This window comes from Peromyscus leucopus, chromosome 8b (genome assembly GCF_004664715.2).
Source record: "Peromyscus leucopus breed LL Stock chromosome 8b, UCI_PerLeu_2.1, whole genome shotgun sequence".
Taxonomy (NCBI): Eukaryota; Metazoa; Chordata; class Mammalia; order Rodentia; family Cricetidae; genus Peromyscus; species Peromyscus leucopus.
The window spans coordinates 69,869,995-69,884,512 of NC_051086.1; the positions used below are offsets into that span (position 1 = coordinate 69,869,995).

At 46.2% G+C, this 14,518-nt stretch overlaps 1 non-coding gene across 1 annotated transcript; it reads right to left on the reverse strand.

The window, feature by feature from the left end:
- Window positions 1-13,873: 13,873 nt before the first annotated feature.
- Window positions 13,874-13,979, reverse strand: LOC114699296. The gene has a single exon (XR_003735502.1). It is a non-coding gene; the product is annotated as a U6 spliceosomal RNA (small nuclear RNA).
- Between the last annotated feature and the right edge of the window lie 539 nt (window positions 13,980-14,518).

The window sequence follows — 14,518 nt, forward strand, 5'->3', positions numbered from 1 at the left end:
TTTTAAAAAAGTGTTGATGTCGGGCCGGGCGGTGGTGGCGCACGCCTTTAATCCCAGCACTCGGGAGGCAGAGGCAGGCGGATCTTTGTGAGTTCGAGGCCAGCCTGGGCTACCAAGTGAGTTCCAGGAAAGGCGCAAAGCTACACAGAGAAACCCTGTCTCGAAAAACCAAAAAAAAAAAAAAAAAAAAGTGTTGATGTCTATCAATACTTTGCCTGCAGGTAGGTAGTTATGTGTGTGCACCATGTTCATGCCTGGTGCCCGTGGAGGTGGAAAAAAAGCCTCGGATCTCCTGGAACTAGAGTTATAGACGGTTATGAGGGGCCGTATGGGTGTTGGGAACCAAACACTGGACCTCTGTGAGAACAGCCAGTGTTCTTAACCACTGAGCCATCTCTCCAGCCCCTCTTTAAAGTTTTACACTGTGTGTGTGTGTGTGTGTGTGTGTGTGTGTGTGTGTGTGTGTGTGTGTGTCACAGCATGTATGTGGAGATCAGAAGATAACTTAATAGAGTCAGTTTCCCCCTTCCACCATGTAGGTTCCGGGCTTGGGCTCCAGGTGCCTACCTGCTGAGCCGACTCTCCAGCCCCAGAAATACCAATCTTTTTCAAAACAGCAACATAGAATTTGAGTCCACCCCTCAACTCTTGCTTTTCCTTTGGCATCTGTCATCTAGTCCGGTGTCCAGTTGCTGTCACTGATGCTAGAAACAAGGAAAGAGCCTAGGGTTGCCACGTAGTGGAAGACTGCTTGCCTAGTATACATACAGTCCAGCTGCATTCCCCAGCAACAGTCAAAAAAAAAAAAATCAAGATTAAAAGCAAGAATGAGCCAGGCACGATGGAGTATACTGTGGTGGTATTGTGTTCACCAAAATATTGTGTACTCTAATAAAAATATCTGGGGTCAGAGAACAGACAGCCACTAGATACAAAGGCTAGAAAATGGTGACACTCACACCTTTAATCCTAGCATTCCAGAGATAGAAATCCCTCTGGATCTCTGTGAGTTCAAGGCCACATTGGAAATAGCCAAGCATGGTGACACGCCTTTAATCCCAGAAAGCCAGCCTTTAATCCCAGGGAGTGGTGGTAGAAAGCAAAAAGATATATAAGGCGTGAGGACCAGGAACTAGAGGCATTTGGCTGGTTAGGCATTTTGGCTGGTTAAGCATGTGGCTGGTTAAGCATTCAGGCTTTTGAGCAGTAATTCAGCTGAGACCCATTCCGGATGAGGACTCAGAGGCCTCCAGTCTGAGGAGACAAAACCAGTTGAGGATCCGGCAAGGTGAGATAGCTGTGGCTTGCTCTGTCTCTCTGATCTACCAGCATGGACCCCAATAACTTGCCTCGGGTTTGATTTTATTAATAAGAACTTTTAAGATTCCTGCTACAGTATACCTTTGCTCCCAGCACTCAGAGGCAGGCAGATCTGTGAGTTCAAGGCCAGCCTGGTCTACAGAGTGAGATCCAGGACAGCCAGGGCTACACAGAGAACCCCTGTCTCAAAAAAACGATAGATAGATAGATAGATAGATAGATAGATAGATAGATAGATAGATAGGCAGACAGACAGATAGATAGATAGATAGACAGATAGGTAGATAGATAGATAAATGCAAACAAGAGAGAGTTGGAGCGATTGCCTTCCAGGTTCTGGTTTGGTTTCGTTTCCGTCAGAAAGTGTCTTGCTATTAACAGAACAACCTCAGCCACCACACCTTCCAGTCTCTTGAGTCTCTGAGAAACAAATTCTCAGAACTCTACTTAAAACACAAACAGGGGGTTGGGGATTTAGCTCAGTGGCAGAGCACTTGCCTAGCAAGCGCAAGGCCCTGGGTTCAGTCCTCAGCTCCAGAAAAATAAATAAATAAACAGATAGATGATAGATAGATAGATAGATAGATAGATAGATAGATAGATAGATAGATAAACACAAACAGGCCTGGAGCAATGGCCCAGCAGTGAAGCTGGTTAAGGTTCTAACCCCAGCACCAAGTAACCAGCCAGGCAAACACATGTAACTCCAGCTCTGATGGACCTGACACCTTCTTCTGGCCTCCTCAGACATACAAGTGTGCACACCCAAACAGGCACATGCACCTACACTCACAAAGTCACAGACACACAAATACATAATGAATTAACCTTTGAAACAAACAACTCAGGTAAAAATGAACAAAGGATCTAAGCAGACATTTGCTGAAGAAGTAGGACTGGCCAAGGAGTAAATGAAAACATCCTCAGCTTCACTAGTCTTTTTTTTTTTTTTCCTTTGAGATAGGGTTTCTCTGTGTAGCTTTGGAGCCTGTCCTGGAACTCACAGAGATCTGCCCACCTCTGCCTCCCGAGTGCTGGGATCAAAGACGTTGAAAAGATCAGACACTGATACACGGGGAAGTTCAAACTCTCCTATACTGCAGACTAGAATGTAAAAAGATGAGTCCCCTTTGAAACAGTCTGGCAGTTTCCAAAATAATTAAACACAAAGCTACCACGGAGCCTAGTGATTTCCCCAATGGAGATGAAAATCACATGACCACACAAACATGTGCACACGGATGTTACAATAGCCAGTGTCCGTCACTGATGGAGATATAAATGGGATTATTCAGCCATCCAAAGAAATAAAGTACTATGATAATCTTCAACAAGATGGACAAATTTGAAAGTCTCATCGTCACTGAGAGAAGCCAATCACAAAGGACCACATTTCTGGGCCAGCAAGATGGTTCAGTGGGTAGAGACCCTTGTCATCCGGTCCAACCACCTGAGTTTGAGCCCCGGAACTTACAGGGTAGAAGAAGAGAACAGATGTCCAAGAGTTGTCCTCTGAACACACACACAAAATAAATAAACAAATGTAGAAACTAAATTGAAAGGCGACTTTCCATTCCAGGCATATGAGCTGTCCTGAGCAGAAACACAAAGTACAGCAGTGGTTGCACGGGGCTGTTTGGAGCAGGGAGGCTGAGGTAAGGGGCGGGGAGCATGCTTACTGAGGTGAATGGACACGGAGCTTCTTTTCAGAGTGGTAAATGTATTCTAACATCGAGTGTAAGGTTGGGTGCCCCCCTAAAATGTTCACATCTTGAGGCTTTGGCCCTCAGCTGGTGACGCCATTGAGAGGTGACTGGGTCACGAGGGCACTGACTTGTCAATGGGTTATTCTGTGGATGAGCTCATGAATGGGCTATTCTGAGGTGGGGCCTAATCGGAGGAAGTCAGTCAATGGGGGCACGGCTTGGCAAGGGATTCTCTCCCCGCCCTCCTGTGAGTTGGCTCTTCCAGGGGACTCAAATGCGGAGAACACAATTAGGTCTATAAACCCACGAATATACTAAAAGCCAATGACTTGGACACTGTAAATGGGAGGATTATACGGTTTGTGGATGATATTTCAATAACAGAAATATATAAGGAAGTTCAGGAATTTAGGAAATGCCTTGTGTTTAGAAAATATAAAATGTTTAGGAACGTTAGACCTCAGCCCTTTCTGCTTAACAATCTAAGAAAGAAACTGTGTGGAGATCTCTGGCCTTGTCTACCTCTCCTAGCTCCTCCCTGAGCATGTTGTAGGGGGTATTCTTTCGGTCCACCTATGGCCTTGGGGTGCTAGCCTAGGGCGTGGCCTCTTGGCCAGCTTAAGACCTAGTGAGCAAGCATATGGTTCCCTTCACTGGGTGACTGTCCAGGCTGCCAGCTGTCGTCATTTCTTGCCATTTTCAGAAACTGCTCGCTTGTACTTCCTGTTTACTCAGGTAATATTATTTCCCTTCTCAGGTCTCTGATGGGGCTGAAGACTAGATAGTTACAGTTACAATCCTCTTGTATCATAGCTAAGAACATACCAGGTACTAGAGTTAGATTCTTCAGGACAGGACAGCTGTGGGAGTAATCTCTGTAATTTGCCATTTCCTTATGGTCTGGACATTTAGCATGTGTTTCTTGCTTGATGTTGCTCTTGTTGGTTGTAGTTCCATTTTTGTTTATATTATTACCTTTTCCTTCTGCTGGACAATACTTGATAATTGCTCTTATTGTATATAGTTTTGTATTAGGTTTAGAACTTGCTTATTTGGACACAAAGGGGAAATGTAGTGGGTATTCATTCCGCCTATGGCCTTGGGGTACCAGCCCCTAGGGGGTGGCCTCTTGGCCAGCTTAAGACCTGGGGAGCACAGACGAGGTTCCCTTCTCTCTTGCGCTCTTGGATGGTGGCGGCTGAGTCAGGCTGCGTGAGGCAGCGTGGGACCGGTTCTCAGCCTTCCAAGATTCTGCAACTGAATTTGCCTTATCCTGTCTCAATGAGTTGTTCCTCCCAATATAATTCTTTAATAAATAGTCCTTTTATCAGTAATCTGTGGATTTCCTGCATTATCACATACTTTTCATTGCTTACTAATATATAGTTTTATCTTTTCTGGAAAATGCAGAAGTAATTTCTGTTTTATCTCAGACCAATAATATCTGTCATCTGTCCACCCGTTCACCACCCACTAAACCACCCATTCACAACCCACTAAACCACCCATTCACCACCCCACTAAACCACCCATTCACAACCCCACTAAACCACCCATTCACAACCCCACTAAACCACCCGTTCACCACCCACTAAACCACCCGTTCACCACCCACTAAACCACCCATTCGCCACCCACTAAACCACCCGTTCACCACCCACTAAACCACCCATTCACAACCCCACTAAACCACCCATTCACCACCCACTAAACCACCCATTCACCACCCACTAAACCACCCATTCACCACCCACTAAACCACCCATTCACCACCCACTAAACCACCCATTCACAACCCCACTAAACCACCCATTCACCACCCACTAAACCACTAAACCACCCATTCACCACCCACTAAACCACCCATTCACCACCCCACTAAACCACCCATTCACCACCCCACTAAACCACCCATTCACCACCCCACTAAACCACCCATTCATCCATCCACCTACAAATCCTTACACTTTTTTATTTTCTTAATAACCAGAAGGAAGCTTGGGTATCACAATCTAGCATACACATTTGTTTGACGGTTTGTTTAGAAAGTCAAGGCCCCGCAAGGAGATGGACTGGAAATTGAGTTTGTTAAGTCCATTATTCTCAAAGTCATGCCTGACAAGCAGGACACCAAACAGAAGCTGTCCTATGAGGTGTCTCTATTGCTGTGGCAAACATTAACCAAACCAACTAGAGAAAATAAAGCGTTTATTTTTAGCTTACAGGTTATATATAGTCCGTCACTGAGGGAGTCAGGGCAGGAACTTGAGGCAGGACCCTGGAGGCAGGAACTGAAGCAGAGGCCATGGGGGAACTCTGCTGGCTGGCTTGCTCTCCAGCCCATGGTCAGTCAGTTTTCATAGACCCTTCCCCCCACCGCACCCCCACATCAGGACCGCCTGTCCAGGGTGGCACCGCTCACAATGGACTGAGCCCCTTCTACATCAATCATTTCCCAAAGAATGGCCTCCAGGCCAGTCTGCTTTTCTCAATGGAGCTTCCTCTTCCCAGACGATTCTAGCTTGTGTCAAGCTGACAAAAAACAAACAAACAAACAAACAACAAACTAAACAGCCAGGAAGTTAAGAATTTCTCTCAGGAGTCAAGATGACTGGGGACAAGTGAGAAACTCTTCAGTTAGTGTTTAAACAGGATGATGAAATTATCGTGTGTGAAGTCAACTTGGTGGTTTTTGAAAAATGTGAGTTCAGAAGACGGAGTTTGTGTCTCATCCATCATCGCTTTATGCACCTCTGGCATAGTAGATGTCCTATAAACACATGAATAAAGAAAGGAAAGATTAAATAAACAAAATAAACTCTACTTTAGTAGAGTTACGTTCCTGGCCCTGGTTCAGAGACCTACAATTATTCTAAACTGGTAAAATCTTTCTGAATGCTAATGTCACCGGCCAGCATTTACATTTCCTTAACTCTGATAATACTTTTTCATATAATAGTACTTCTTAAATCATAGTGCCTCTCTTATGGGTGATTTATCTAGAAAATGTAATGTTGTTTTTTTCTGAAAAACTGTTATTAAATCAATGGTGCATCTTCTGATCACTGACATCCCAGAACCGAGGGAACTAGCTTGTCAAGAATAGCTTGCTGTAAAAGTTCCGTGTTGTCAGAAGACGTAGGAGGCGTACACGTAAGTCATTTGAGATTGTTAGACATCAATCTGACAAGGATAAACAGGAGATCCTAACTGGGATCTAGAAATCACCTGCACGGGTTTGAGAAGGAATCCATGGCTCAGTGGCAGCCTGCGGGCAAGGAATCTCGGAGTTTCGATAATGGGCAAGGTTGGTAAAATCATTGAGGTAGCCAGATGTGGTGAAATCCTCCTGTGACCCCAGCATTCAGGAGGCGTAGGCAGGAGAATCATGAGTTTGAAGTCAGGGCTATATTAAAAAACGAAATCAATGGTCTAGAATGGATGTGTAGTCTGTTGGTGGAGTTCTTGTCTACTAAGTCTAAAGCCCTGGGTTCAGTCCAGCATTGTATACACTGAGCACGGCAGCACACACCTGGAATTCCAGAAGAGACAGGAGGATCAGAAGTTCAAGAATGTCCTCAATTATATATGGCCCAATGTGGGCCATAGTGAGACTCTGTCTCAAAAAAAAAAAAAAAAAAAAAAAAAATCATGTGATATCACTAGACCAAACTTATCAATATGAATTGGTCCCAACTCAAAATAAGACTCATCTCTGGCTGGGTGTGGTGGTGCACACCTTTAATCCCAGCACTCAGGAGGCAGAGGAAGGAGGATCTCTGGGTTCTGTCCAGGAAAGTGCTGACTACAACCAACCACATGCTTGAAGAGGGAAGTGTGCCCACAAGCACGCAACGAAAACAAAAAGGGACCCCAAACCCGAGTTCTTACGGTTCCTTTGACTTTGGGAGTCTATGATCAGTGTGAGCTGACCAATTTGTCTGCGAGATTCTTCTCCAAAGGCAGTTAGTGTCAAAGAGATGAAAACCAATCAGCACCGATGGACTTTGCCTGGTCGATCCTTACCTCCATCACGGCAATGAGGTCTGATCTCGGGGCAATGGAGCTGGGTGGCTGGTGGTGTTCCAGTCCCCGAGGTTCTGCTGTTCCAGGATGGGAAGAAACCCTGGTAGGAAAGTCTGGGCACATGAAAAGCCACCCCCCAGCCGGGCGGTGGTGGCGCACGCCTTTAATCCCAGCACTCGGGAGGCAGAGCCAGGCGGATCTCTGTGAGTTCGAGGCCAGCCTGGGCTACCAAGTGAGTCCCAGGAAAGGCGCAAAGCTACACAGAGAAACCCTGTCTCGAAAAACCAAAAAAAAAAAAAAAAAAAGAAAAGAAAAGTCACCCCCCAAGCCCCCACCCCCCACCCCCCAACTCCCCACCCCCACCCCCGGCTCCTGGGCTGCCACCCTGCTCACCGGCATTTGTGCCCTGTATTTCTTTTTCTGTATTCATTCCTGACCGCTTCAGCCAGGACTTACCTCATTTAATCCTCTCAACAACCCCTGCAGGTAGGTGTTGGTATTTTCCATTTCTGGGGTGGAGGTGGGGCTGTCGATTCTTCACTTCATGCTCCCCTGTCTCTGCTTTTAGAATCTTTCTTACAGCCAGGCCCTGTGTCCAACCCCTCCATTCCCTGGCACCTGCTCCTGCCTGGGCTGTTTTGTTTATCCGTGTTTATCTGTGTCAGGGTAGGTTTTGCCCCAGCCTGACCTGTCAGATCAGCAGGTCATTCCTGCCGCTGCCTGTGGCCGCATGCTTCCCAGGAAGCTTTCACTTCAGCCAGTATTTTAATCCAGCCTCTCTCTCCCTGCTGCCCTGACCACTTAGTCTCCACATGTAGAATCTGACAGACAGAAAAATGCCGGTCCGGGGTTGGGGATTGAGCTCGGTGATAAGAGCGCTTGCCTAGCAAGCGCATGGCCCTGGGTTCGGGCCTCAGCTCTGGAAAAACAAAAACAAAAAAACAACAACAACAAAAAAAAAACACTGGTACTTTTGGGGTCTTTTTGGTAGGGCTGTAGGACTTTCTCAGATCTGCAACTTCTCCGGTAGGGTGTTGTTGCTACAGTGCGTTCCCGGCAGGGGGTGGGGTGGGGGGAGAGACAGACAAACAATGTCTCCCCTTCTCTGAGGCAAACTGAGGCACGATTTCACCAAAGTTGACTCTGAGGAACCAATGAATTTCCTGGGCTTAATTACAGAGTATAGGAAAGGGTTTCCTACAGGACTATGGGTACTCCCCTCAAAAAGGCCACACCAGAAAGTCTTTACCCAGAAGGATGGTGTCTTTCACATAGGCTCCCAGATGGACCCCCCACACCCCCAGTCCTCCCCACCTTATGTACTCTGGTCCCTCCCCAGGGCCACATGCAGTCAGGGCAGAGGTAGTAGTGAGGAGCTGGGTGTTCAGGTGAGGCCCCAAGATGGTGGCTGTGTGTATCCGAGGGCAGTCCCGAGCAACAGGTAGCCATCAAGGTTCATTCCCCCTGAGCGCTTGATTTCCACTCTAAACCTTGGTGTACATATCGGATCTTTCTTTCACTTAATATCGTAAATGATTATTGAAGGTCTCTTCTCTGACAAACATGGGAAAAATGTTCAGACATTCACTTATATAACTACTCATTTATAAAAATTTGAAAAAAAATCTTAGAGCTAGGGCCCTGGGCACAGCTCCAGGCTGCAGGTGTGAGTTGATTAAAGCGGTGCTCTGTCCCCTCCTCCTCCCCCTCCTCCCTTTCTTCCTCCCTCTCCCCTCCTCTCCCCCGCCCCTCTCCTCTTCCTTTCTTCTCCCCTTTTGGAGATGGGGGTCTCAGACTCCTGGCCCTCCTGGCTCAGCCTGCACTGTGATTACAGGCGTCACACCTGGCTGTGGCGCTCCTAAGGGTCCAGAGCTGAGACAGAATGCGGCTCAAAGCGTTAGAAACACACCAAGATCGACTTTAAAGGAACTAATCCCAGAATCTGCCTGCCTTGGCAGTGGTCTCCAGGATTCGTGATTTTGAGCCTGACCGTTTTCTCTCTTACTCCAATATGAAGGTAAATCAGGCAAATTCATACTGTTTTAAAAAGTCACTTGGACAAGGTTTTGACTAAAGCAACATCAACAGCTGCATCAAAAGTGGAAGAGGGGACTGATTGGGGATGTACCCACCAAGTTCTCAAGGAAACTGTGATTATTGCATTCCGTCAAAAGCTGATCTCTTGATCCTCTCTGCTCTGATTTTCATCCCCTCCCTCGTCAGCAGGATTCACCGTGTCCACAGATGAAATCTTGCAGAGACCTTAGCAATCAAGCAGCAGCTCCAAGGCCTTTCCCCGGATTGTTCTACCTTATTTTAGCACCTTACACGTCCCCCCACTGTCCACCGTGACAGTCCTCATTGAAATCAGTCTGTAAAGCGCTCGGTAAAGGGAAGCGCTTGTCAGCCTCAGAAGATCTGAGCAGTTCCACACCTGGCTCTTTGCAGTGGGCAGTTCAAAGGCAAAGCGATCTAGTCACAGAGGGAGGGAGTTAACAGAAATTATGACTTTTCAGGGTCTGGACTACTTTGAAGACCAAAGCGTGTTTGATCCTGGCTCTGATACCGGCTTCCTGATCACATCACACGTGGAGTGTATTGAATGTCGAGTGGTTCATGCTTGCTCATCCCACCTTCCAAACAATCAGCACACGAAGCGAGACAATGCGGTGCTTAACAAATGCGGGGCCAGTCCGGGCCTTCTCTTCCACGCAGGGTTTTCAATTCATTCCATTAATTAAAAGGAATGGGCATTCATTACAGGAAAAATTTAAGCTGTCAAAAAACAAGAAATCTTAAAGATCACATTTATAGACATCATCCAAAAAGATATGTCACTGCATCTCTTTTGGGGCTTTTATTTATACATTTTAGCAGCACTGGGATCGTTCTAAAAATATACATATAGTGAGTATATATGGTTGTGTCCCATTTTCACTTCTAATTATAACACAAGGAAGAAACACACGCCCTGGGAGCTGATGCAAGTTCAGGGGTTAGTAAAAACACCTTTCATTGGAGCTGCAATTTGGGATTGTGATATTCTGATGGACCTCGTCATTCGGCCAGTTCCTTTCACCTTAGGAAGTTGAATATTACATTTTTCCCTGGATTTTAGAGTGAGATTTTGATTTTAGATTTTGAACAGTGGATGTGATTGCTTGCAGTTAGACTTTATGGCAAAACACTCTTGAATTTAAAACATTTTAGGAGCCAGGTGTGGTAGTACACACCTTTATTCCCAGCACTCAGGATGCCGAGGCAGGAGGATTGCTTTAAATCCAAGGCCAGCAGGGCTACACAATGGGACTTTGTCTCAAAAATATGTCTTGGGGTTGGTGAGATGGCTTAGTCAATAAAGGTGCTTGCCACCAAGACTGATGACCTGAGTTCAATGCCCAGGACCCTCAATAGAAGAGATGTGGTCATCAACCCCCACACATGTGATGTGGAATGCGTGCACACACCCACACAAAATTAATGATAAATTTTAAAGTTGTATTTTTTTTTTTTTGCAAAATGCCAACCAGTTTGCACTGTTTGATACTTATAAAATACGTGTATTTAATTCATTAGCACATTATAGACATCTAGCACTACCTTCAAGAGGAACCCACTCTATCTCCTATGCTCGGCTTCCCTGAGGCGATGGTTTAGAGACTCCATATTACAAATATTTATTAAACTCTTCCATGTTATATCAGTTTTCCTCCCACACACCCATACTGCAGCCCTGGTATAAGACACATGAGGAGTGGTAATCAAGAATTAAATCTTCCTTTTTAAAAACTGTCAAAAGCTTGCTACATCAGCATCCAGCGACAGGAGGAGAAATGTCTCCAGTCTACTCCACGCCCCTGCGAGCCAGGTTTTAATTTGTTGAGAAGAAGGGAAGAGCCTATAAAAAATCTTGGCAAAACACAGAACTGCTAATTTAATCAATTTTAGTAGTTAAAGCAGTGACTCCAAGCGCTAACACAATCTGTTGAAAGAACGACTTTCCAAGGTAGGGGAGATTCATTTATTTCTGCGTTTTCTTCCCAGTTTTCCAATCTAAGGATATGTGGGAAGCCATGGCGCTCCCGCTAAAAGCCTCCTCCCAAGACTTAGGAAACAGACCCTGACTCAAATGGCAAAGGAGCCAAGAAGAGGCTCTCCTGAGCCCCAGGGAGGCTTTGCAGCAGCAGAGCCCCTGCTGATTGACCCTGAGGAAGACACCCGTCTGAGGGCACTGGAGGAGTTGAAACTGGAAAGAAAATGGCCGCAATATATCATATGAAAAAATGTAAAAAGTAAAAGACAGCAGGAGAACCACGAAGCTTCTGAGACAGCAAATGTTTAAGGTTATAATTTTATCCTGGTATATAGGTTAGATCTCTTGATGGTTTTGATGCTTTTTTAAAAAAATCTAATTTATTCAGAATAGCCTGTAAATAAGGTCTCCCATTTAGCTGTAGTGGAAACTGGAGGCCAGTTAAATTTTTGTAGAAATAGAAAGTGGAATTAGAATTGGAGTTAGAAATCTCTTCTTCTTCTTCTTCTTCTTCTTCTTCTTCTTCTTCTTCTTCTTCTTCTTCTTCTTCTTCTTCTTCTTCTCCGGTGGTAGTGGGTTTTGGTGAAACAGGGTGTCTCTACATATCTACATAGTCCAGCTGTCCTGGAACTCACTCTCCAGTCCAGGCTGCCCTCTGCCTCACGATAGCTGGGATTAGAGGTGTGTACACCATGCCCAGCTAAGAATTCACGATTTTTAACACTAAACATATGAACTGTGCTAAATACAACTTAGGGGCTCTAATCTGTGTGAACAGAGTCTGACCTAAGTGTGCGAAGTGTGCGTGTTGTCACAAGCGGTACTTTGTCCTCTCAATTTCAAATTCCTTAGAAAAATAAAAGTTTTTTATTAAAAAAAAAAAAAAAAAAAGCACAGCCTGGTTTCCCAGTGAGCTCCAGGACAGCCAGAGCTACATAGTGAGACCTGGCCTCAAAAACAAACAAACAAACAAACAAAAAACCAAAACCAAACAAACAAAAAAGGAAACTTGCGCTGAGCCTGGGGGAGGGGCTGGGGTCTCCTGCGCCCGCGGAGGGAAGGCTCTGCCTCTGGCTGATGCTGACATTTCCCTGTTCTCGTGGCCTCTCAGCCGCTCTCCTTTGTCAGCAGTCTAGAAGTGCCAGCTAGCTCTGAGTCCGTTTGTCATTCCTGGTCCATCCTTTGTAAAGCTCTGCTCTCGATGAGCACTCAGTACCTGAGCAATGGTTGCCATAGCAGAGAAAGGCTTTGGGGGTACACGAAATCCAAACACCGGTGCTCTGAGAGCATGAACGGTTTGCAAGACCCGTGTGCCACCTGAGACTTGTGCTTGGACCAGAGGGACGAAGAGTTAGCAGCACGAGGAGTCTAAGACCCAGAGAGAGCCCATGGGGGGTCAAGAGCCCTCACTTCTCACCCACACTACCTACGTGGTGAGACTCAGCAGGTAGGACAGAGGTAGCCTTGAAGCATCCTCTTGCGCTCGGTGTATCATGCAGAGAAATAAAAGGCTTTCCAAAGACCCGAGAGTAACACAGACTTAGGGAGGAGACTTGGACACACCACCTAGTTTTGTCCAGCCTAGGCAGAATGGAGCATTAAAGTAGACAGAAAGAGGCTGTAACAGGAAACTCGGATCTGAAAAGGCAGACAGTGCTATCTGGACAGAGATTGAGGGTTCAGATGGGATAGGGACATTGGGAAGATGCTTCCCCCCTGCCCTGCCCCTCCCCCACCCCCACCCCACCCCCCGTGAAGACCAGTGAACAAGGGTGGGGCACTGCCCACGACACCCTGACGCTGTAGCATCAGTCCCAAGGTATCAGAGGAAGAGAGAGGTGGGAACTCCAAATTGTCTAGGTGACACAGTAAACAAACAAACAAACAAACAAGCAGGGCCAGGGAGATGGTTCGGTAGCTGGGTCGGTGCATAAACATGCTCGTTAGAAAAGCTCCACACCTGAGGGTGACCCCACAGGACAGGAGTGCCAGCCAGATGATGTAGTACCAAGTGTCCATAATCCTAGGGCTCCTACAGGACAGAGGGATGTGGAAACCAGAGAACCCCTGGAAATCTGAGGGACAGGTAGCTGGGCGTATGCAGCAGAACAATAACAAAGAGATCCTGTCTCAGACAAGGTGGAAACTGAGGACTAGCACCCAGGGTTGTCTCTGACCTCCACAAGTGTGCTGACACACACACACACACACACACACACACACACACACACACTTACACAAAATGAGCATGGAGAGAGAGAGAGAGAGAGAGAGAGATTTTTAAAATATGTTTTAACCGGGCAGTGGTGGCTCACACCTTTAGTCCCAGCACTCGGGAGGCAGAGCCAGGCGGATCTTTGTGAGTTTGAGGCCAGCCTGGCCTACAAAGTGAGATCCAGGAAAGGCGCAAAGCTACACAGAGAAACCCTATCACGAAAAAACAAAAAAAGAAAAGAAATTGAGAGGCTGTAAGATGTCTCAACAGTTAAGAGTGTGCTCAGAGTTCAGGTGCTGGCACCCACATCAGGAGGCTGACAGATAACCTGTAACTCCAGTTCCAAGAGATCCAGTGCCCCCTTGTGGCCTCAGTGGGTGCCTGCACCTACATGTGCTAAAACACACACACACACATAAATAAGTCTTTTTTAACCTTTTATTTTTTGAGATTATAATCTAGTTACATCATTTCCCACTCCTTTTCCTCCCTCCAAACCCTCCCACATACCCCTCCTTGCTCTCTTTCAAATTCATAGCCTTTTTTTTATTAATTGTTGCTACATGCATACATGAAAATATAGAACACTTCACAAATTTGCATGTCATCCTTGTGCAGGGCCCCGCTAATCTTCTCTGTATCATTCCAATTTTAGTACACATGCTGCCAAAGCAAGCACTAAAATAAATATTTTTTTTATAAAGAAATCAAATTGGAGAGAAGTGGAGCCAGGTCCGTTTCTGCAGTACTGGTATATATCACGGCATTTGTGCCAGCATGTGCCTCCCCCCGTAGAACCCCAATGGTGGTTCACTTGGGAAAACTGCTGTGTGTTTTCAACTTTGAATATGAGTTGGACATGCCGTCGGAGGGAGAAGAAAGAGACATCTTTGTTGTTTCTGATCAGAATCATCAGATTGGAATCACAGTCTCTTTGGGGGTGGGGTAGCCATCTTAGTTTTTTCAAGAACAAGCTGACTGATTCATCAAGATTCTAGAAAGAACCGAAGGATTGTATTATGCCACCTGCTTTCATTAACTGCTCAGTTGGTGGACTGACAGAGTACTGCTGTCTTTCCTTCTCCATTCCTGTGGCAAAATAATCCCACATGTCACTACCATGGTTCACTCCCCCGCCCCCCAACTTCGACATCCCTGCTGTGCCCTGGCACCTTGGGATACAGACCGTGGGGAGAGGTGAGGGCCGGCAGAGGGGGC